This window comes from Sminthopsis crassicaudata, chromosome 1, assembly GCF_048593235.1.
Source record: "Sminthopsis crassicaudata isolate SCR6 chromosome 1, ASM4859323v1, whole genome shotgun sequence".
In the NCBI taxonomy this organism is placed as follows: domain Eukaryota; kingdom Metazoa; phylum Chordata; class Mammalia; order Dasyuromorphia; family Dasyuridae; genus Sminthopsis; species Sminthopsis crassicaudata.
The window spans coordinates 385,324,728-385,348,031 of record NC_133617.1 but is presented as its reverse complement, the minus strand read 5'-3'; the positions used below and the strand labels follow the sequence as shown (position 1 = coordinate 385,348,031).

Below are 23,304 nucleotides of genomic sequence, written 5' to 3'. Positions count from 1 at the left end.
TTGCCAAACAGGTTGTTATGTGCATAGATAAAGGAAGACTGTTCAGAGAAAATTTTCTTTTCTAAGGCATAAAATCACAACTCTGTTCAGAATATATGTGAGGGTTTCTTTTATTGCTATTATTCTTTTTTAATATTTCTCTAAAATAGTTAACATCATATATAATGGCGATAAACTAGAAACTTTCCCTGTAAGATCATGGGTGAAACAAGGTTGCCCACTATCACCATTACTATTCAATATAGTACTAGAAACTCTAGCCTTGGCAATAAGAGCCGAGAAAGAGATTCAAGGAATTAGAGTAGGAAATGAGGAAATCAAATTATCATTCTTTGCAGATGACATGATGGTATACTTAGAGAACCCCAAAGACTCTGCTAAAAAACTATTAGAAATAATTCAGAATTTTAGTAAAGTTGCAGGATACAAAATAAATCCACAGAAATCCTCAGCATTTTTATACATTACCCACACAATGCAGTAGTGCTAACAATTTACATTAGCTTCCCAGTGTTCCTTCTCTGGGTATAGTTATTTCTGTCCATCATTGATCAACTGGAAGTGAGTTGGATCTTCTTTATGTTGAAGATTTCCACTTCCATCAGAATACATCCTCATACAGTATTGTTGTTGAAGTATACAGTGATCTTCTGGTTCTGCTCATTTCACTCAGCAACAGTTGATTCAAGTCTCTCCAAGCCTCTCTGTATTTCTCCTGTTGGTCATTTCTTACAGAGCAATAATATTCCATAACATTCATATACCACAATTTACCCAACCATTCTCCAATTGATGGACATCCATTCATCTTCCAGTTTCTAGCTACAACAAAAAGAGCTGCCACAAACATTTTGGCACATACAGGACCCTTTCCACTCTTTAGTATTTCTTTGGGATATAATCCCAATAACAGCAATGCTGAGTCAAAGGGTATGCACAGTGATAAACACAACTTTTAAAAAAATGTTAAAAATTGTTTTTAAAAGTAACTGGAAAAATATTTTAAAAGTATCAAGACCAGTTAAAAAACAAACAAACAAAACAAAAAAACCAAACAAACAAACAAGCAAACAAACAACCCAACAATTTGAAGACATTACTTTTTGATTTTACAACAATGATGTCAAACTCAACTAGAAAGTGGGGGTAGACAGTAAACACTAAATTGTACATAAAAACCTCTTATTGAATTCAAAAATGACCTACTAACAGTATATATGTTTTATTATATTTTACATTGTTTCATCAAAGATATCTCAATTATATTTTAATTTGGCTCCTGTTTAACATCCCTGACTTACAATAACCTAGCAAAAATGATGATGATGATAAACTTATATTTTTAGTGTCTTAATACTTCATGAGTAAATAACTCTAAAAATATTAGGTATTATTTTTCCATTTCATATATAAACTGAGGCAATAAGGTTAAACATCTTATCTAAGGACATACATCGAGACATAAATGCCAGTTTAGTTAAGTCTAGGACTCATTTTTCTTATACTTTGTTGTTCTCTTGCTGTGATATTCCCAGGCTCTAGAAGCAGAGATCCATCTGGGATCTCTTGGGACCCACTTCTAGAATTGCCTAGATATTTTTGCTGGGTAGCTCAGTCGATGAGAATGCCAAAGCTGGAGTCAGGAAGAATTAAGCTACATATCCACAGATCACAAGTTCCACACTCCCATTAAACAAACCCCCAAAAGATCACATTGCAGGAGCTGACTATAGAAGAGAGCTATGGGAGGATTAGGAGCAGCAGTAGCAAAATCAAAGAACACTTAGCCTGGCGTAGGGTAAACTTAACTTAATTTCTACTTGATGCCTCTTGTTCTTTAGATTTCTTCCAGTGCATTGTTTAGTCTATGGGGACCTCCTTTTTCTGTACTGAAGTGTCATTATCCATGGTTTGGCTGTTCTTTTCATTTAGTGACAACGCTAACCTAGCTATCCCATTAACCGTTTTCCCTTTTGACTGTATGACTTGGGAGACGCTGCCACAGGACTGCCCAGCACGGTGTGCCTTCATGAGAGAAGGTGCTGTGCTCCATGAGCAAAGCAGAAGTGAATTAATTCAGAAAAAAAGTCTAGATTCCAGAGAAGCCATCCCAAATGTTCATAGGTTCTATTTGTGTCCAGCCTGTGACAGACTATTCTGGTCTCATATTGCTCTCATCAGCCACTGTCCTACACACATAGTGATGTCATTTTGGTCCTTTTTGATCAAGGACCACAACCTCAAAGGATATGAACAGGGAATTTTCAGATGATGAAATTAAAACTATTTCCACTCTTATGAGTATTCCAAATCAGTATTGATCAGAGAAATGCAAATTAAGACAACTCTGAAATATCATTACACATCTGTCAGATTGGTTAAGATGACAGGAACAAATAACGATGAATGTAGGAGGGGCTGTGGGAAAACTGGGACACTGATGCATTGTTGGTGGAGTTGTGAAAGAATCCAACCATTCTGGAGAGCAATCTGGAATTATGCCCAAAAAGTTATCAAAATGTGCATACCCTTTGACCCAGCCATACTACTACTGGGCTTATATCCCAAGGAAATACTAAAGAAGGGAAAGGGACCTGTATGTGCCAAAATGTTTGTGGCAGCACTTTTCATAGTGGCTAGAAGCTGGAAGATGAATGGATGTCCATCCATTGGAGAATGGTTGGGTAAATTATGGTATATGAATGTTATGGAATATTATTGTTCTGTAGGAAATGACCAACAGGAGAAATACAGAGAGGCTTGGAGAGACTTACATCAACTGATGCTAAGTGAAACGAGCAGAACTGGAAGATCATTATACACTTCAACAATGATACTGTACGAAGATGTATGCTGATGGAAGTGGATATCTTCAACATAGAGAACAGCTAATCCAATTCCATTTGATTAATGATGGACAGAATCAGCTACATCCAGAAAAGGAACAATGGGAAATGAGTGTAAACTGTTATTTTTACCTTCTGAATCCAATTCTTCCTGTGAAACAAGAAATTCGGTTCTACACACATATATTGTATCTGGAATATACTGTAATATATTTAACATGTATAAGACTGCCTGCCATCTGGGGCAGGAGGTTGGGGGAGAAAGGGAAAAAATCTGAATAGAAGTAAGTGCAAGGGATAATGTTGTAAAAAATTACCCATGCATATGTATTGTCAAAAAAAAAGTTATAAGTATAAAATAAAATAAAAATTTAAAAAAAAGAGAGAGAGAAAGGACCACAACCAACCCTGTGACTCTAGTTCACATGTTTTTAGCTGACAAAGCATTTTTCTCATAGCAACCCAGTGTCTACCCAGGTTTTTTGAAAACTGTTTCCCTTATACTATTTTCAAAAATTATTGCCCTGTTCAGAAATTGAGATTCTGGAAAGTGGACTAATAATACTCCCAACTGTAATGTGCCCTCCTGGCAGTTACAATTACTAGTCTGTCCTAGGCCCAACTGAATACCTTTGACCACTGACCTTTGCAATGTCAACTTTACTCGGCTCTCCTCCTCTGAGGCCTTCAAAAGTCTCTGGCCATGATCTCTTCAATGTATAGTTTAATGACAGGTAGCACACTCAAGAACAGCCACGTGTAATCTTAAAAGCCTTTATTACACCTACTCACATAATGCCCTGACTTGGTAGCTCCCTAGTGAACACCTGGTCTGAAGACCCACATGTTCACTAACAAAATCCTTACCTCCCTGGGCTATCCATCCACTTGGCTCAGGGAGTCAGGTTAAAGAGCACCAGGTGAAAGAGAGTGACTGCTGTCTGCAGTGGGCTTATAAAGGGCCTGTGAGGTCACACACACAGCCAACCATAGAGACAGTGGTCACCCATTACAAAGCTATCTCAGTATGGCTAAGATCCCACCTACAGGGCAGTCCTAATATCCACAGAGATTACTTCTGGGCCACTCGAATGTCCTGTTGCACTGTGGTGCTGCCCATTTAAAGAGCCCTTACAATTCCCTTCTCTTGTGTTGTGGGAACCTCATCCTTACACCCAACCCTTAAGGCTCTAGTTTTTTGCCTTAATTTTGAGGTCTTGCATTCTGGGATCAGTTTCTTTAGAGCCTCTTTTTGGGTCTTAATTTTTGTTAAAACTGCCTCCTTGATCAATAATTGATATGTGCAATGACAGACAATAATCTCTAGCACTAGTGTACTTTCAAGGTCTGGACTAGCTCCTCTGAAGGGCTCATCAGTCCTTGCCCCACGTTGGGCGCCAAAATGTAAAGGTCTTGTCATCTCTAAGTTATAATCCTTCTCTGGGAGGAGGTTTCTTTTCTGTATAATTTTTTCCTCTGTGTGCAGGTGTCTTGGAAACTTCTGGAGCCTCCAGGCAGCCTCTTCTTCTTCTTCTTCCTGAATCCTGGCTCTGAATCTCCTCCAGCTCTTGTCCTTCCCCAAGCCAGACAGCTTCTCCAGGCCCAATGTCCCAGTCTAGAATGCCTCTAGGCTCAATGTTGCCTCTTTTTTTCCTCCCAGAGAATGGAATTTTGAGAACTCCCAGGTGCTTGTGGGAACTCCTTCAACCAATGAACTTGCTCCCTTTAAAGGTGGTGTAAACTCCTTTTCAGAACTCCTTTAATGTCTAAACTCCTTTTCAGAAGTCTAAAGGTGTAAACTCCCAAAGGTGTGAACTCTGAACTAGAGAATTGTTTAGACAACCTGAGTTTTCACCTTGTCATCCTAACAGTGTATAAATAAAGTATTTTACAATAGGATCCCAATTTTGAATTCAACTTTCTTTGCATTGGTATCTCCATTGTCCTGATACAGGAGTTTATTAAATATTTCTTAAGTGATAACTGCATTAGTCTGCTTCCCTCTATTTTTAAATGTTTATCAACCATTCAACAAAATTCAATATTCTTAAAGTAAAACCTATTCTACAGTTGACACACTCCAGTATTTTCTTTGGATTCCCCACCTCGAGGAGCCATTCATCATTTCTGATTTATTCATTTTGAATTACTCCATCAAACCATAAGCATTTTAAACTGGCAGCACACCCACCATGTGCCTGGGAACTAGTTAAAAAATAACAATGGCACAAACCAGGAGAGACGATTGTTCACTCAGAACTAAATAGAACAATTTATTTCTATTAAAATTCTGCAGTTAAAGCACAAAGTATGAACGCCTTTGACTCCTTCCTCAGGACTTCTGTCACTCTGCTGTGATCCTTTCCGGTGCCCAAGTTGACAAGTCAGCTTTGGGGATGGCACCAAACGTGGTCCTTAGGCTGTCTGTGGCTGTGACAGAGTTTGATTAACAATTTTAAATCACAGGAAGAAAAGCTACGAGAACTCTTTCCTTTAGTACACTGCTAAACCTTTTTATACGTTTTCGAACTTAGAATCTGATGCTTTTCCCTTCTAAACTATTGTTGTAACCCGGCTGCTTTGATTCTCAGTATTATTGATTGTCTAGTAGGCATTTCTCGGGTAACGAGAATCTCCCCCTTCCCAAGACCGGCTGGTTTGTCAGAGCCACGTGACTAGAGCCCCCTCCCCTCCCCCCGTTCCGCTCCGGACTTTGTGGCCCTTTTCCCTTCCCAGGCTTAGATAGAAAATCTCTGAGGAGGAAAAGAGCTCTGCCCGCCTCCGACACCTCTACACCCGCCTCAGGGGAGTCTTCTTCCTTCTATGACAGGTTTTCACTTCTCGCCTCTCAGTCTCTCTCTGGATTTAAGGAAGTTATGGGGTAGAGGGTTCAGGCCGGGTCTCCGAATGTGCAAGAACCAGTTAGTGCATCAGTGCACGGGAGGAAAGGGGGGCTCCAGTCCAGCTCGTGCCGTCGCCTCTCCCTCGCCACATATGTGCATTGCACAGGAGCTTGTTCCAGCAAATCTGGCTGCGGACCCGAGTGCAAACCGTTCCACCGGTCTCCTTACCTCCTTTTACTTCCCCGGGGGGGAGGGGGAAATTAACCTCAACTAGTTCAGTTGCCCCAGGGTGGGGTGGGGGGTGGGGACAGGGAAAGCTAGGTGCCTTATGACTAAAGTGCCGTGGGGGAGGGTGGAGGGTGGGGCGTGAGGGCGGGGGGGGAGGGGGAGGAGCTTTCCTACGTCACTGGGAAAGTCCCTTTATAAGCCGGAGCGCCAGCAGCCTGGGTCACAACGCCAGAGAAGGTCCCAGTCAGTCCAGACCGGACACTGCTCGGATCTCCAGCTGACGCGCTCTCTGACTTTGTGCCCAGCGGGTGCTCCGAGCTGCCCCTGACTCGCCAGACTTCCTCAGAGTCCGAGCTATCATGTGTATGTACTCTCGCTCCAGGTCGGCCAGGATGGAAGGGAATGACGGACCCGCACTGTGGTTTCCGGCAGAGGAATCCTATCTTGGGCTTCTGCAGCGTGCAGGTAAGAGAGGTGCCGGTCTGAGATGGGGAAGAGGCAGAGGGGGCGTGGGAGACCCACAGGGGCCCCGGGCCTGCAGGCGGAGGCCGCTGCTCATCCCTCTAGTTTAGGGGGAGCTCAGTGCATTTACAAATGCGAAATGACTTTGGTAGGGGATGAAATGGCGATGCGCCTTTCCCGATTCCCGGGTCTGGAACCACTCGGGGCCGAGAAAAGAGAAGTTGGGTTCCCCTCTAGGTGTAGCGGCCTGTGAGTGGAAGGCGAATGTGTCCTTGTGGAAGAAGTCCGCACTGGAGGCTGAGGGATGACGAGATCACTTGCTGAACTTGAGTAGGTTGGGGAAGGGCTGGAGAGGGAGAAAGGCCGGAGGAAATTTGCCCGGAGGAGACCCAACGTTCAGCCCTTCTTGGGCCAGTTTTTACCTGGACCGCGGCAATGACCGCACACATTCCCATCACCCCGCCTTTCCGCCTTCCCCCGAAACACATTTATAAGGAAAAAGAGCAGGAATTGTCTTTAGCACCTTTCCGGGAGCTAAAAGCTGGGAGTTGATAGAAATCTCATTCGGAGATTGGAAATAGAATTTAATTGATTGGAGGAAACAACTAATGACCTAATTGCTTACATTGCTTTTTTTCTCCCCCGCAGTTGTTGTTGAAATGGCCAGAAGATTGAAGCAAATTGGAGACAAGCTGTTTTTGAAACATCTTGTTGGCAAGTTGTTGTCCCATTTTGAAGATCCTCGGAATATTTCCTTACAAAGCGTGTGAGCGGACATGGGACTGTCTTGGGAATGAAGGTGTTTGGTGAATGCCCATGAGAATATCCGCGCAGAAGAACATTCACAACAGAAAAAAAGGATGCTTGGAACCTGGAAGTTTTGTTCGATTTCAGTGTCACTTACTGATGCAGATGTCTACTTCGTGAAGAGTGTCTCAGCCTCTTAATGGGACTGAAGAAGATGCCTGCCCTCAAAAGATCTTGTACATTTCCAGCAAAATTGTGTCGGTAAAAGAAGCCACATTTCGTCTGGATTCTTCCCGAAATGAGATTGCTTGGACTGACTTGGTTTCTTTTAGAAGAGTATTTGTAGATTTAAAGAAAATTAAAAATTGGCAATTAAAGGTTGAATTTTATGGTAAAAAAAATTTCTTTGATATAACCTGTGAATTTGTTAACCTGTGTATGACATTCATTCGGTGTTGGGTTAAAATATAAATAAAAATTTAAAAATTAAAAAAAAATTGTTATGACTCCATGTTTGCTGTTAGGAAAGAATGATTTAACTTGGGTTAAACCTGAGACTTGGGTTATGGGGATACCAATGAACAAAGTGTTGGTTATTTACCCGCTTGGAGCACAGAAGGGAGGGTCTCTTAGGTGGTTAATTATACTGGGGGGGGGGCAAGGGAAGGGAGGATCGTGGTGGGCCTTGCTTTTCAGGAAAAGGACTTTGCTCAGATTACTTGGAAATGGAAAAACACTTGGCAGACCCCACAAGGATTATTTCTTTTTTTTTTTTTTAATAGAAAGCAAATTTTATTATTATATATATATATATTTTATAATATTATCCCTTGTATTAATTTTTCCAAATTATCCCCCTCTCCCTCTATTCCCTCCCCCCGATGACAGGCAATCCCATACATTTTACATGTGTTACAATATAGTCTAGGTACAATACATGTGTGTGAATATCATTTTCTTGTTGCACAATAAACTTTAGAATCCGAAGGTACATGCAACCTGGGCAGACAGATATTAGTGCTAACAATTTACATTCACTTCCCAGTGTTTCTTCTCTGGGTGTAGCTACCTCTGTCCATCATTGATCAACTGGAAGTGAGTTGGTTTTTCTTTATGTTGAAGATTTCCACTTCCTTCAGAATACATACACTATTGTTGTTGAAGTGTACAGCGATCTTCTGGTTCTGCTCATTTCACTCAGCATCAGTTGATGTAAGTCTCTCCAGGCCTCTCTGTATTCCTCCTGCTGGTCCTTTCTTACAGAGCAATAATATTCCATAACCTTCATATACCACAATTTACCCAACCATTCTCCAACTGATGGACATCCATTCATCTTCCAGTTTCTAGCTACAACAAAAAGAGCTGCCACAAACATTTTGGCACATATATGTCTCTTTCCCCTCTTTAGTATTTCTTTGGGATATAATCCCAGTAGTAGCGCTGCTGGGTCAAAGGGTATGCACAGTTTGATAACTTTTTGGGCATAATTCCAAATTGCTCTCCAGAATGGCTGGATTCTTTGGCAACTCCACCAGCAATGTATCAGTGTCCCAGTTTTCCCACAGCCCCTCCAACATTCATCGTTATTTGTTCCTGTCATCTTAGCCAATCTGACAGGTGGGTAGTGGTATCTCAGAGTGGTCTTAATTTGCATTTCTCTGATCAGTAGTGATTTGGAACACTCTTTCATGTGAGTGGATATAGTTTCAATTTCTTCCTCTGAGAATTGTCTGTTCATATCCTTTGACCACAAGGATTATTTCAACACCAGGCATGGGGTGATAGGCTCAGCACAGTGGTAGCAAAAGAAGGCAGCTTGCCCACTTTCTCAATGTGAAAGTTCCTCATTCTTCACTTAGGGTCTATCAGTTTAAATGAGGGTCTCAGGGCAGCTAAGTTTCAAAGTAGATAGAAAGCCAAGCCTGGAATCAGAAGACTTGAGGTGAAATGCAGCCTCAAACACTATGTGACCTTAGGCAAGTCACTTAAACCTGTTTGCCTCAGTTTCCTCATCTGCAAAAGACATGGAGAGGGGAATGGCAAAACTATTCCAATATTTTTCTCAAGAAAGCCCCAGATGGGGTCATGAAGCGTTGGGAAAACTGAGCAACTAAAAAACCTCAATCTACCTGGTTATTTTGGGTAATAACAAGGGGACCAAGGAATTTGTTTTTTTAATAATATTTTATTTTTTCAGATACATGCAAAGATAGCTTTTAATATACACCACCTTGTGTTCCAAATGTTTCTTCCTCTCCTCCTCACTCCCCCTTCCTCAAGACAGCAAACAATCCCATATAGGTTAAACATGTGCAATTCTTGTAAACATGTATCCATATTTGTTATGAGGTGCAAGAAAAATGAAACCAAAATAGAAAAAACAATAACAACAAAAACAAAAACAAGAAGCAAACGACCAAAAAAAAAAAGTGAAAATATTATGTTATGATCCACATTCAGTCTCCATTGTTCTCTTTCTGGTTGTAGAAGACTCTTTCCATCACAAACTTCTTGTAATTGTCTTGAATCGCCTTAATGTTGAAAAGAGCCAGTGGGCTCAGAAAGTACATTTCAGCATTTTCCTTAAGCATCCAATGAGGGAAAATACTTCAGGAAAGTCTTTTTTTTTTTTTTTTTTTTAAATCATACCAAACATTATACCTTATTAGTAAGCTAAGGTCACATACATCCTTCATGCCACTTAGAATTCCTTCTTTCTTTCAAAATCCTCAGCTCATGTACTGCTTTGTACAAGAAGCCTTTCTTGATTCCCTTCCCTCCTAATTCTCTCTTGCATAAATCACTAGTATGTTTTACTTTGTACATATCTGTATATGTACAGCCTGTCTTCCCAAAGAGAATAATACAAGTTCCCTGAGGACAGAGACTCATATTTACTATTGTATCTCAGTGCCTAGCCTAGTGCCCATAATAAGTGTTAAATAAATGCCTATTTATAGGCACGTAAATATATTCTATCTCTATATATGTATGAGCATATGCAGGCATGGATGTATGTGCATGGCTTTGGGAATGGAGAGCTAGCCTCAGTCAGGAAAACTTGATATTTCATCCTGCCTCTGGCAAATACTGGCTGTATGACTCTGGGCAGGGTCATTTAATCTTTCTGAGATCCAAGCAACTTTCAACCTGGAGGTTGCCAAACAGGTTGTTATGTGCATATGCTGGAACTCTATCTTCCCAGAAATCAGTGGGAGTCAGGATCACTAAACATCTTTATTCTTGATCTTTACCATCCCCGCCAAAGCCAGGTCAGGTGTGCTAGAGAGAGTGAGTTCCACAACCCAAGTTTTTTCTCCTCCTCCTCCTCCTGCCACACACGTCCCTCCCCCCTCTTTGTCTCACCAATCAAGTCAGCACAGAACAGCTGGGGAGGGTCAACCTTCAAACAAGTTAATAGGGTACTTTCCAATTGGCAGTCTCATGTGTTTCATTATCCAAGTGTATTGCTCAGTTCTAGCTCTTTACATCTCCTACTTTCTTTTGTTTTAGACCACAGGTGGTCGTGCCATCCCTGACTTTTCAGGGAGGTGAGAACCCCAAAAAGGAGGTGATCACGCCCCCCGCCCCCGATTTCTCAGGAGGGGAGATGAAAGCACTAAAAAGGAGATAATCACACCCTCCCTGACATCTCAGGAAGGGAGATGAAAAGCACCAAAGAGAAGTGGGGATTTGCTAGCGGGTTTCTTAGTTGAAGGGCCTTATCAGAGACAAGTATGCACAAACTCATCAATATGGGAGGTATTACAGAAGCACATACCAATAATGCAGAGGCTATTAGTGATGACTCTCCCCACAGTCAGTGCAGATTCGATGTGGTGTAAAAAACAGGAATTGTAGATGCAAGTAATGATATAAGAAACAATATAAATCAACATGATATTGTAAGAGATTTCCAGAAGTCCTAGAAGGGGGGGTATGTAAACATCAGTCACACATACATGCCTTCTTCAGCAACCAAGAGATAGCCAAAACCAATCTATTGTCCATTGCCTCACGTGTTAGGGAATCCAATGATCCCCACAGGTTTTGAAGTCCAGCAACAGTCTTATGATGCCTCAGAGAATCCAATGATTCCTGAGGATTTTCAAGTCCAACAATTTTTGATGTCCATGGGTCAAACGCCATAACTGCCAGGTTCTTTCAGTGGTGGGCACAGTCAGCAACGGAACCACCCGATGTTTCTTGGGTCTTCTCCTTCGTTTCAAGGGTCTACTCTGTCTCTCTCCGATGGACAAGGCGAATACGTCTCGTTGGCACCCATCTGATTCCTTCTCCATCTGTGGAGATACAAGCAAACCCTCTCCCCCAAGCAGTTAACCTATCTGGTCCCTTCCATTCACCACTTTCTGGGTCTCTCCACATTACCTGGTGATTATCTAAAGACATTGGTGCTGCTCGCACTGGACACTGCCCTTCCAGTGGGTTATAAAACCTGTTTGCTGGAGCCAGTGCATCTTTGTAAAAAATTAAAAAATTAATGGTATAGAGAACTAAATTTAGAAGTTCTCTAGAGTTACCCATGGCTCCTCCTTTCTTTTTTTTTTTGGACGAGTGTCTTAATATCTCTGTTTCTTCTCTCTACTATTGCCTGCCCTTGAGGATTAAAGGGTATGCCCGTGGTATGTAAAATCTTATACTGTGCACAAAAGTGTGTAAAATGTTTAGATGTATATGCAGGTCCATTGTCTGTTTTTATTGCTTGTGGTACACCCATAATTGCAAATGCTTGTATAAGGAATTCAGTGACCACTAGGGCTGTCTCTTTTGCTGCTGGCATTGCAAATGTGAATCCTGAAAGGGTGTCTATCACAACATAGATAAAAGATAGATGACCAAAAGATTTATACTGGGTCACATCCATTTGCCAAATTTCATTAGGTCTCAAACCACAAGGGTTCTTCCCTGGAGGGAGTGTAGGAGCATGGAAAGGAAGGCAAGCTGTACAGGCTTTTACTATGCTCCTAGCTTCTTCTCTTGTTATTCCAAATTGCAAAAGTAAAGCTCAGGCAGCCTGATGATATTTAGAATGAGATTCTTGTGCTTCTTGAAATAAAGGAGTACTGGCCAAGATGGTTAGAAGGCTATCTGCCTTTGAATTACCATCAAAAATAGGACCTGGAAGTCCACTATGGGAGTGGACATGCAAAATATAAATCTTACTCCTGGCAGTTACAATTACTAGTCTATCCTAGCCCCAACAGAGTACCTTTGACCACTGTCCTTTGCAGTGTCAGCTCTATCTGGATCGCCTCCTCTGAGGCCTTCAAAGGTCTCTGGCCACAATCTCTTGAATCTATAGCTTAATAACCGGTAGCACGCTCAAGAACAGACACGTGTAATCTTAAAAGCCTTTATTACACCTACTCACATAATGCCCTGACTGATGCCCTGACTTGTTGGTTCCCGAGTGAACACCTGGTCAGAAGACCCACGTGTTCACTATCAAAATCCTTACCTCTTTTGGCTATCCATCTTGGTTTGGCCACCCAGGCTAGGGAGCCAGGGTAAAGAGCGCCAGATTAAAGAGAGTGACTGCTGCCTCCAGTGGGCTTATAAACGGCCTGTGAGGTCACACACACAGCCAATCAGCAAGAGAGTCACCCATTACAAAGCTATCTCAATGTGGCTAAGATCCCACCTACAAGGCAGTCCTAATATCCACAGAGATTTCTTCCTGGGGGACTCAAATCTCCCAATGCGCTGTGGCGCCGCCCATTTAAAGGGCTCCTACAATTCCCTTCTCTTGTTTTGCAGGAACCGCACATCTCATCAAGCCAAACTTTTAGCACCAGCTATAGTTCACTTGATCCATGAGATGACAGAGTGTTATGCCCAAGGAGGTACAAAGCAGCAGTTTAGTAAACAGAAGTATGACAATGAGAACCAGGTTCAACAGTGGCCCAAGTGTTCAACCCATTCATCAAAGTCATACTCGAGATAATAAGCCAAAGAGGCTGGATGCCAATGAGGTAGGATGTCTACACTGATGTGGGAAGTCAACAAGGTAAAACATCACAATTCTAGTTAACTATTAAATAACAGTGAGGTAGATTGTCACAATTCTAGTTACATTTATCACAATTCTAGACCAATTCTAGTTTCTCAGAATTCTCTATTTCACTTGTCAATATTCTAGAGCAATTCTAGCTTATCACAATTCTCTATTGCACTTTTCACAGTCCTAGAGCAATTCTAGTTTCTCAGGTGCACATAAGCAAAGTCATGTCCAGTAACATTGTCTCCATAACAACGGCAGGTGGGGGTGTTGGTTTTTCACCCACTAATTTAAAAGCATAGTCCTTCAATAGAAAGCTTAGGGCAAAGCTTCTCCCCAGGCCACCATATGGCAAGTAGTCACAGGAGGAGCAAGCAGGCCCATTGTCCATTCACATTCTTTATATTGCATGTCACCCAAAACAGTCCATTTCAGCTGCAACACTGGAACTGTGTCTGATGTCCCTGTTGTCATGGAAAGGAGAGATGTTGCTGTCATCAGCATCTAGAGGGCTGCTGACATCTGGCTGGTCCCTCTGGGCTGAAGTCTGGTCCTTGTCTTGGATCCCCAGGTTACAAATGTCTCTGGTGGGGATGAACTCTGATGCTGGATCTGCACCTAGGAAGGAATGTACCCGGGGCCCAACTTGGGCCTTTCCAAATGCCATCCAGGCCTTTCCACATCACAGTGGAAACAAAGTTGTTGTCAAAAAGATTACCAAAAGTCAGGCAAAAGTTAGTCAGTCTGTCGCTTAGCTGCACTTTCTGTGTATGCCCAATGTGCATTGCTAAGGTAAAAGGCAAAGAATTTAAAAATGTAAAACCAAAATAATTTAAAAATATAAAATCAAAATAACTTAGTAATGTAAAATCAAAACACTTTAAAGATGTAAAATCAAAAGTGTTAAAATGTGAAATCAAAATTTTAAAATTGCAAGCAATCATATATATGTATTGCCCCATCTTGTGCATATCCCAAAATTCCCTTCTCTTGTTTAGAAGAGAAGATCTTGGGGATATAGTCTGTGCAGTAATGACTTTACTAGTAGGATTATAAGAAATGCCAATGGAATGGGCAAAGTCAAATTCAATGCAAAAACACTTAAAGGCAAAATATTTGTAAGCCAATCCATAAACTGTCTTAAATGCATGTGAAATTTCTACAATGGAAAAATGGTTGATCACATGTCTAGCTGCTTCTCCAGATTGGAATGAAGCCATAATGTCCATTGGTCTTAAAACATTAAATTTCAAACCATAAGGGTTTTGTCCTATAGGGAGTATAGGAAAGTGAAAGAAAGATAAGCTAAGTACCTTTTTGCCATGCTCTTAGCTTCCTCTTTAGTTATCACAATTTGCAAATATAAGATTCTAGCAGCCTGATTATAAATGATTTGAAGGTCCTCTCTGAAAACGGACACGTAGGGTATATTTATCTGAGTGCTTTCTCACTTGCTCTTGAAGTTCTTAAAAGAGCTGATACCTTTTCAGTGGTCTGCCACTCATACAGTTAATGAAAAAAGAACACTCAGCTATATCCCTGAATTCTTTTGCCTGAAAATCAAAGTTTGAGTTTCTGATACCGAAATTGTACTTCAGGAGTGTGAATCAATAAATCTGATATTACTTTTCCTCCTGGGTCTATTTATTCTAGTGATTAAAACAGCAATTTTCCAAACCATTCTAAACATAAACACTGTTTTATAAGTACTTGTAGGGGTTTGGGAAATCAAGCCCACCTGTGGAAGTAGAAAATCCACAAGGTAAGAAAAGAGGAGTTCCAACTCTCCAAAGACTATCCTAGCAGTTTTACAAGTATAAAACTCCACTCTCTCTAACTGCAAGGCCTTATCCCTGTAAGGTTTCTTAGAAATTAACTGAACTGTATTTTTAAAACTTTTCTGATTATATTCAATACCCCACAATTCCTTTTTGCATTGGGCCATAAAGCCCACTCCTGTAGTTTGAAATGAAGACACAGGAGTTTTGAATGGATAAATGGGCAGTGCTGATGATATCATCGCCCTTCCTTTTCCTTCTCCTCTTTCTCCCTTGGCCCACAAAGGTGAGGCTGAGGGAAGAGGAATTGGAAAATTCCCCAAAGGCTGATTTAAAATCCAACCTGAGCTTTGCACATGAAAAGAACTAAACTTCTTCTCAATGAAAGAGCAATCAATAAATTCCTTAAAACAATAATGCACAAGGTAAACCAACAAAACGCTAAGAAGAATTTCTCCAACTGAAGTCCCTGTGGTTCGTTTATTTCCCTCCTTAGCTTCAGCCACTGGTTTGAACTCTTCCTGTTCTATCTGTAGTAACCTAGCTTTTTCTTCTTTCTCTATCTCAATCTGTAGTTTAACCTGCAATTCCAGAAACTCTTTCTGTGGCATTTTATACCCTATCATCTCATACATACACATTAGCTCTAGGTTGCTCCCTTTCCGAGCTATATTTACTGGGTGTGGGGATAGCCTTCTGGGAGCTTGATTACAAGCTTCCTGCTGTTCTTCAGTGGTGATCTTGTTAAAAGATCTTCCATCTGGCTCTTTAACCACTTTATATAAGCATTGTGTTCATCTGTATCCTTGAGCCTGATCCCAGAGTTACCTGGGTCCATATTGCTTCTCTGCCTTCCCCCTTAAGTGGCGTTTCTACCGGATCGTTCAGAATCTTAATTCTGAATATTAAATATTTTCAAAATCTGATAATTCCTGATGCCCCACATTGGGCGCCAAATGCTTGAACTCTTATCTTCCCAGAAATCAGCTGGAGTCAGGATCACTAAATGTCTTTATTCTTGATCTTTACCGTCCCCTCCAACGCCAGGTCACAAGTGCAAGAGAATGTGAGTTCCACAACCCAAGTTTCTTCTCCTTCACCTCCTCCTGCCACACACGTCCCTCCCCCCTCTTTGTCCCACCAATCAAGTCAGCAAAGAACAGCTGGGGAGGGTCAACCTACAAACAAGTTAATAGGGAACTGTCCAACTGGCAATTAGTCTCATGTGTTTCATTATCCAAGTGCATTGCTCAGTTCTAGCCCTTTACATGCATAGATAAAGGAAAACTGTTCAGAGGAAATTTTCTCTTCTAAGGCATAAAATCACAACTCTGCTCAAAATATATGTGAGGGTGTCTTTTATTGATATTATTCTTTTTTAATATTTCTCTAAAATGATTCCCTTTCCCACCCCCCTCCTCAACAGAACAAAGAGGAACAATTAAGCAAAAGAAATCTATGGATTATTCTTTTTTAAAATATATGCTTTATCTCACAACTGAAATCCACCACCACAGCTGGAAAAAGGAGAGAGGTACTAGACACTCAAAAAGTCCTCTGACTACTTGTGCTTTTTAATTTTTTTTTATTTAATAATTTTTATCTACCAGATACATGCATGGGTAATTTTGCAACATTGACAATTGCCAAACCTTTTGTTCCAATTTTCCCCCTGTCCTTTTTAATTTTTAAAACAATTTGCAATTTAAAACAAATGGCTCGCCTTCTCAATAAGAAGGAGGGAAGAGTGGGAGATAATGTGAAACACTATTTAAAAAAAAATAAATGTTGAAAAATGTTTTTAAAAGTAACTGGAAAAATATTTTTGAAGTATCAAGACCAGTTAAAATACAAACAAGCAAACAAACAACTCAACAATTTGAAGACATTACTTTTTGATTTTACAACAATGGGGTCAAACTCAACTAGAAAGTGGGGGTAGAGAGTAAACACTAAATTGTACATAAAAACCTCTTATTGAATTCAAAAATGACCTACTAATGGTATATATGTTTTATTATATTTTACATTGTTTCATCAAAGATATCTCAATTATATTTTAATTTGGCTCCTGTTTAACACAACTGAATTACAATAACCTAGTAAAAATGATGATGATGATAAACTTATGTTTTTAGTGTCTGAAGACTTCATGAGTAAATAACTCTAAAAATATTAGGTATTATTTTACCATTTCACGGGAAAACTGAGGCAATAAGGTTAAACAACTTATCTAAGGACATACATCGAGACATAAATGCCAGTTTAGTTTAAGTCTAGGACTCATTTTTCTTACACTTTGTTGTTCTCTTCTGTGATATTCCCAGGCTCTAGAAGCAGAGATCCATCTGGGATCTCTTGGCACCCAATTCTGGAATTGCCTAGATATTTTTGCTGGGTAGCTCAGTTGATGAGAATGCCAAAGCTGGAGTCAGGAAGAATTAAGCTACATATCCACAGATCACACGTTCCACACTCCCATTGAACAAAACCCCAAAAGATCACATTGCAGGAGCTGACTATAGAAGAGAGCTATGGGAGGATTAGGAGCAGCAGTGGCAAAATCAAAGCACACTTAGCCTGGGGTAGGGTAAATTTAATTTAGTTTCTACTTGATGCCTCTTGTTCTTTAGATTTCTTCCAGTGCATTGTGTAGTCTATGGGGACCTCCTTTTTCTGTACTGAAGTGTCATTATCCATGGTTTGGCTGTTCTTTTCATTTAGTGGCAACACTAACCTAGCTGTCCCATTAACCGTTTTCCCTTTTGACTGTATGACTTGGGAGACACTGGCACAGGACTGCCCAGCACGGGGTGCCTTCATCAGAGAAGGTGCTGTGCTCCATGAGCAAAGCAGAAGTGAATTAATTCAGAAAAAAACTCTAGATTGCAGAGAAGCCATCCCAAATGCTCAGAGGTTCTATTTGTGTCCAGCCTGTGACAGACTATTCTGGTCTCATATTGCTCTCATCAGCCACTGTCCTACACACATAGTGATGTCTTTTTGGTCCTCTTTGAGAAAGGACCACAACCAACCTTGTGACTCTAGTTCACGTGTTTTTAGCTGACAAAGCATTTTTCTCATAGCAACCCAGTGTCTACCCAGATTTTCTGAAAAGTGTTTACCTTGTGCTATTTTCAAAAATTATTGCCCTGTTCAGAAATTGAGATTCTGGAAAGTGGACTATTAATAGTCCCAACTGTAATGTGCCCTCCTGGCAGTTACAATTACTAGTCTGTCCTAGGCCCAACTCAGTACCTTTGACCACTGACCTTTGCAATGTCAACTTTACCCGGCTCTCCTCCTCTGAGGCCTTCAAAGGTCTCTGGCCATGATCTCTTGAATGTATAGTTTAATAACAGGTAGCACACTCAAGAACAGCCACGTGTAATATTAAAAGCCTTTATTACACCTACTCACATAATGCCCTGACTTGGTAGCTCCCTAGTGAACACCTGGTCTGAAGACCCACAAGTTCACTAACAAAATCCTTACCTCCCTGGGCTATCCATCCATTTGGCTCAGAGAGCCAGGTTAAAGAGCACCAGGTTAAAGAGAGTGACTGTTGTCTGCAGTGGGCTTATAAAGGGCCTGTGAGGTCACACACACAGCCAACCATAGAGACAGTGGTCACCCATTACAAAGCTATCTCAGTATGGCTAAGATCCCACCTACAGGGCAGTCCTAATATCCACAGAGATTACTTCTGGGCCACTCAAATGTCCTGGTGCACTGTGGTGCTGCCCATTTAAAGAGCCCTTACAATTCCCTTCTCTTGTGTTGTGGGAACCTCATCCTTACACCCAACCCTTAAGGCTCTAGTTTTTGGCCTTAATTTTGAGGTTTTGCATTCTGGGATCAGTTTCTTTAGAGCCTCTTTTAGGTCTTAATTTTTGTTAAAACTGCCTTCTTGATCAATAATTGATATGTGCAATGACAGACAATAATCTCTAGCGCTAGTGTACTTTCAAGGTCTGGGCTAGCTCCTCTGAAGGGCTCATTATCAGTCCTTGCCCCACATTGGGCGCCAAAATGTAAAGGTCTTGTCATCTCTAAGTTATAAGCCTTCTCTGGGAGGAGGTTTCTTTTCTGTATAATTTTTTCCTCTGTGTGCAGGACTCTTGGGAAGCTTCTGGAGCCTCCAGCCAGCCTCTTCTTCTTCTTCCTGAATCCTGGCTCTGAATGTCCTCCAGCTCTTGTCCTTCCCCAAGCCAGACTGCTTCTCCAGACCCAATGTCCCAGTCTAGAATGCCTCTAGGCTCAATGTTGCCTCTTTTTTTCCTCCAGAGAAAGGAATTGTGAGAACTCCCAGGTGCTTGTGGGAACTCCTTCAACCAATGAACTTGCTCTCTTTAAAGGTGGTGTAAACTCCTTTTCAGAACTCCTTTTAAAGGTGTAAACTCCTTTAAATGTCTAAACTCCTTTTCAGAAGTCTAAAGGTGTAAACTCCTAAAGGTGTGAACTCTGAACTAGAGAATTGTTTAGACAACCTGAGTTTTCACCTTGTCATCCTAACAGTGTACAAGTAAAGCATTTTACAATAGGATCCCAATTTTGAATTCAACTTTCTTTGCATTGGTATCTCCATTGTCCTGATACAGGAGTTTATTAAATATTTCTTAAGTGATAACTGCATTAGTCTGCTTCCCTCTATATTTAAATGTTTATCAACCATTCAACAAAATTCAATATTCATAAAGTAAAACCTATTCTACAGTTGACACACTCCAGTATTTTCTTTGGATTCCCCACCCTGAAGAGCCATTCATCATTTCTGATTTATTCATTTTGAATTACTCCATCAAACCATAAGCATTTTAAACTGGCAGCACACCCACCATGTGCCTGGGAACTAGTTAAAAAATAACAATGGCACAAACCAGGAGAGACGATTGTTCATTCAGAACTAAATAGAACAAAATTAAATTTATTTCTATTAAAATTCTGCAGTTAAAGCACAAAGTATGAACGCCTTTGAGTCCTTCCTCAGGACTTCTGTCACTCTGCTGTGATCCTTTCCGGTGCCCAAGTTGACAAGTCAGCTTTGGGGATGGCACCAAACGTGGTCCTTAGGCTGTCTGTGGCTGTGACAGAGTTTGATTAACAATTTTAAATCACAGGAATAAAAGCTAGGAGAACTCTTCCCTTTAGTACACTACTAAACCTTTTTATGTGTTTTCGAACTTAGAATCTGATGCTTTTCCCTTCTAAACTATTGTTGTAACCCGGCTCCTTTGATTCTCAGTATTATTGATTGTCTAGTAGGCATTTCTCGGGTAACGAGAATCTCCCCTTCCCCAAGACCCGCTGGTTTGTCAGAGCCACGTGACTAGAGCCCCCTCCCCTCCCCCCGTTCCGCTCCGGACTTTGTGGCCCTTTTCCCTTCCCAGGCTTAGATAGAAAATCTCTGAGGAGGAAAAGAGCTCTGCCCGCCTCCGACACCTCTACACCCGCCTCAGGGGAGTCTTCTTCCTTCTATGACAGGTTTTCACTTCTCGCCTCTCAGTCTCTCTCTGGATTTAAGGAAGTTATGGGGGCAGAGGGTTCAGGCCGGGTCTCCGAATGTGCAAGAACCAGTTAGTGCATCAGTGCACGGGAGGGAAGAAAAGGGGAGCTCCAGTCCAGCTCGTGCCATCGCCTCTCCGTCTCCATATACTTGCATTGCCCAGGAGCTTGTTCGGGCAAATCTGACTGCGGACCCGAGTGCCAACCGTGCCACGGGTCTCCTTACCTCCCTTTCCTTCCCCGGGGTAGCAGGGGGAAAATTAACCTCAACTATTTCAGTTGCCCCAGGGTGGGGTGGGGGGTGGGGACAAGGAAAACTAGGTGCCTTAGGAGTAAGGTGCCATGGGGGAGGGGAAGGAAGTGGCAAGAGGGCAGGGGTGGACGAGGGGGAGGAGCTTTCCTACGTCACTGGGAAAGTCCCTTTATAAGACTGAGCGCCAGCAGCCAGGGTCACAACGCCAGAGAGGGTCCCAGTGAGTCCCGACCGGACACTGCTCGGATCTCCAGCTGACGCGCTCTCTGACTTTGTGCCCAGCGGGTGCTCCGAGCTGCCCCTGACTCGCCAGACTTCCTCAGAGTCCGAGCTGTCATGTGTATGTACTCTCGCTCCAGGTCGGCCAGGATGGAAGGGAATGACGGACCCGCACTGTGGTTTCCGGCAGAGGAATCCTATCTTGGGCTTCTGCAGCGTGCAGGTAAGAGAGGTGCCGGTCTGAGATGGGGAAGAGGCAGAGGGGGCGTGGGAGACCTCCAGGGGACCCGGGCCTGCAGGCGGAGGCCGCTGCTCATCCCTCTAGTTTAGGGGGAGCTCAGTGCATTTACAAATGCGAAATGACTTTGGTAGGGGATGAAATGGCGATGCGCCTTTCCCGATTCCCGGGTCTGGAACCACTCGGGGCCGAGAAAAGAGAAGTTGGGTTCCCCTCTAGGTGTAGCGGCCTGTGAGTGGAAGGCGAATGTGTCCTTGTGGAAGAAGTCCGCACTGGAGGCTGAGGGATGACGAGATCACTTGCTGAACTTGAGTAGGTTGGGGAAGGGCTGGAGAGGGAGAAAGGCCGGAGGAAATTTGCCCGGAGGAGACCCAACGTTCAGCCCTTCTTGTGCCAGTTTTTAACTGGACCGCGGCAATGACCGCACACATTCCCTTCACCCCTCCTTTCCGCCTTCCCCCGAAACACATTTATAAGGAAAAAGAGCAGGAATTATCTTTAGCACCTTTCCGGGAGCTAAAAGCTGGGAGTTGATAGAAATCTCATTCTGGGATTAGAAATAGTAGAATTTAATTGATTGGAGGAAACAACAAATGACCTAATTGCTTACATTGCTTTTTTTCTCCTCTGCAGTTGTTGTTGAAATGGCCAGAAGATTGAAGCAAATTGGAGACAAGCTGTTTTTGAAATATCTTGTTGGCAAGTTGTTGTCCCATTTTGAAGATCCTCGGAATATTTCCTTACAAAGCGTGTGAGCGGACATGGGACTGTCTTGGGAATGAAGGTTTTTGGTGAATGCACATGAGAATATCAGCGCACAAGAACATTCACAACAGAAAAAAAAGGATGCTTGGAACCTAGAAGTGTTTTGTTCGATTTCAGTGTCACTTACTGATGCAGATGTCTACTTCGTGAAGAGTGTCTCAGCCTCTTAATGGGACTGAAGAAGAAGCCTGCCCTCAAAAGATCTTGTACATTTCCAGCTAAATTGTGTCGGTAAAAGAAGCCACATTTCGTCTGGATTCTTCCCGAAATGAGATTGCTTGGACTGGCTTGGTTTCTTTTAGAAGAGTATTTGTAGATTTAAAGAAAGAATTAAAAATTGGCAATTAAAGGTTGAATTTTATGGTAAAAAAAAATTTCTTTGATATAACCCGTGAATTTGTTAACTTGTGTATGACATTCATTCGGTGTTGGGTTAAAATATAAATAAAAATTTAAAAATTAAAAAAAAATTGTTATGACTCCACGTTTGCTGTTAGGAAAGAATGATTTAACTTGGGTTAAACCTGAGCCTTGGGTTATGGGGATACCAATGAACAAAGTGTTGGTTTGTTACCAGCTTGGAGCACAGAAGGGAGGGTCTCTTAGGTGCTTAATTATACTGGGGGGGGCTGGGCAAGGGAAGGGAGGATCGCGGTGGGCCTTGCTTTTCAGGAAAAGGACTTTGCTCAGATTAATTGGGAATGGAAAAACACTTGGCAGACCCCACAAGGATTATTTCAACACCAGGCCTGGGGTGATAGGCTCGGCACAGTGGTAGCAAAAGAAGGCAGCTTGCCCACTGGTCTGAATGTGAAAGTTCCTCATCCTTCACTTAGGGTCTATCAGTTTAAATGAGGGTCTCAGGGCAGCTAAGTTTCACAGTAGATAGAAAACCAAGCCTGGAATCAGAAGACTTGAGGTGAAATGCAGCCTCAAACACTATGTGACCTTAGGCAACTCACTTAACCCTCTTTGCCTCAGTTTCCTCATCTGCAAAACACATGGAGAGAGGAATGGCAAAACTATTACAATATTTTTCTCAATAAAGCACCAAATGGGCTCATGAAGAGTTGGAAAAACTGAGCAACTAAAAAACCTCAATCTACCTGGTTATTTTGGCTAATAACAAGAGGACTAAGGAATTTTTCTTTTTTTTTTTTTAAATAATATTTTATTTTTCCAGATATATGCAAAGATAGTTTTTAACATTCACCACCTTGTGTTCCAAATTTTTCTTCCTCTCCTCCTCACTCCCCCTTCCTCAAGACAGCAAACAATCCCATATAGGTTAAACATGTGCAATTCTTGTAAACATGTATCCATATTTGTTATGATGTGCAAGAAAAATGAAACTAAAATGGAAAAAACAAAAATAACAAAAAAAACAAGAAGCAAACA

The 23,304-nt window shown here is 41.7% G+C and overlaps 2 long non-coding RNA genes across 2 annotated transcripts; both read left to right on the top strand.

Moving 5' to 3' along the window:
* Positions 1–3,935: 3,935 nt before the first annotated feature.
* On the top strand, positions 3,936–7,527 carry LOC141549697 (uncharacterized). The gene is made up of 2 exons (XR_012484425.1): positions 3,936–6,382; positions 7,028–7,527. It is a non-coding gene; the product is annotated as an uncharacterized LOC141549697 (long non-coding RNA).
* Positions 7,528–18,644: 11,117 nt separating this feature from the next.
* On the top strand, positions 18,645–22,280 carry LOC141554409 (uncharacterized). The gene is made up of 2 exons (XR_012485865.1): positions 18,645–21,126; positions 21,775–22,280. It is a non-coding gene; the product is annotated as an uncharacterized LOC141554409 (long non-coding RNA).
* Positions 22,281–23,304: the final 1,024 nt, after the last annotated feature.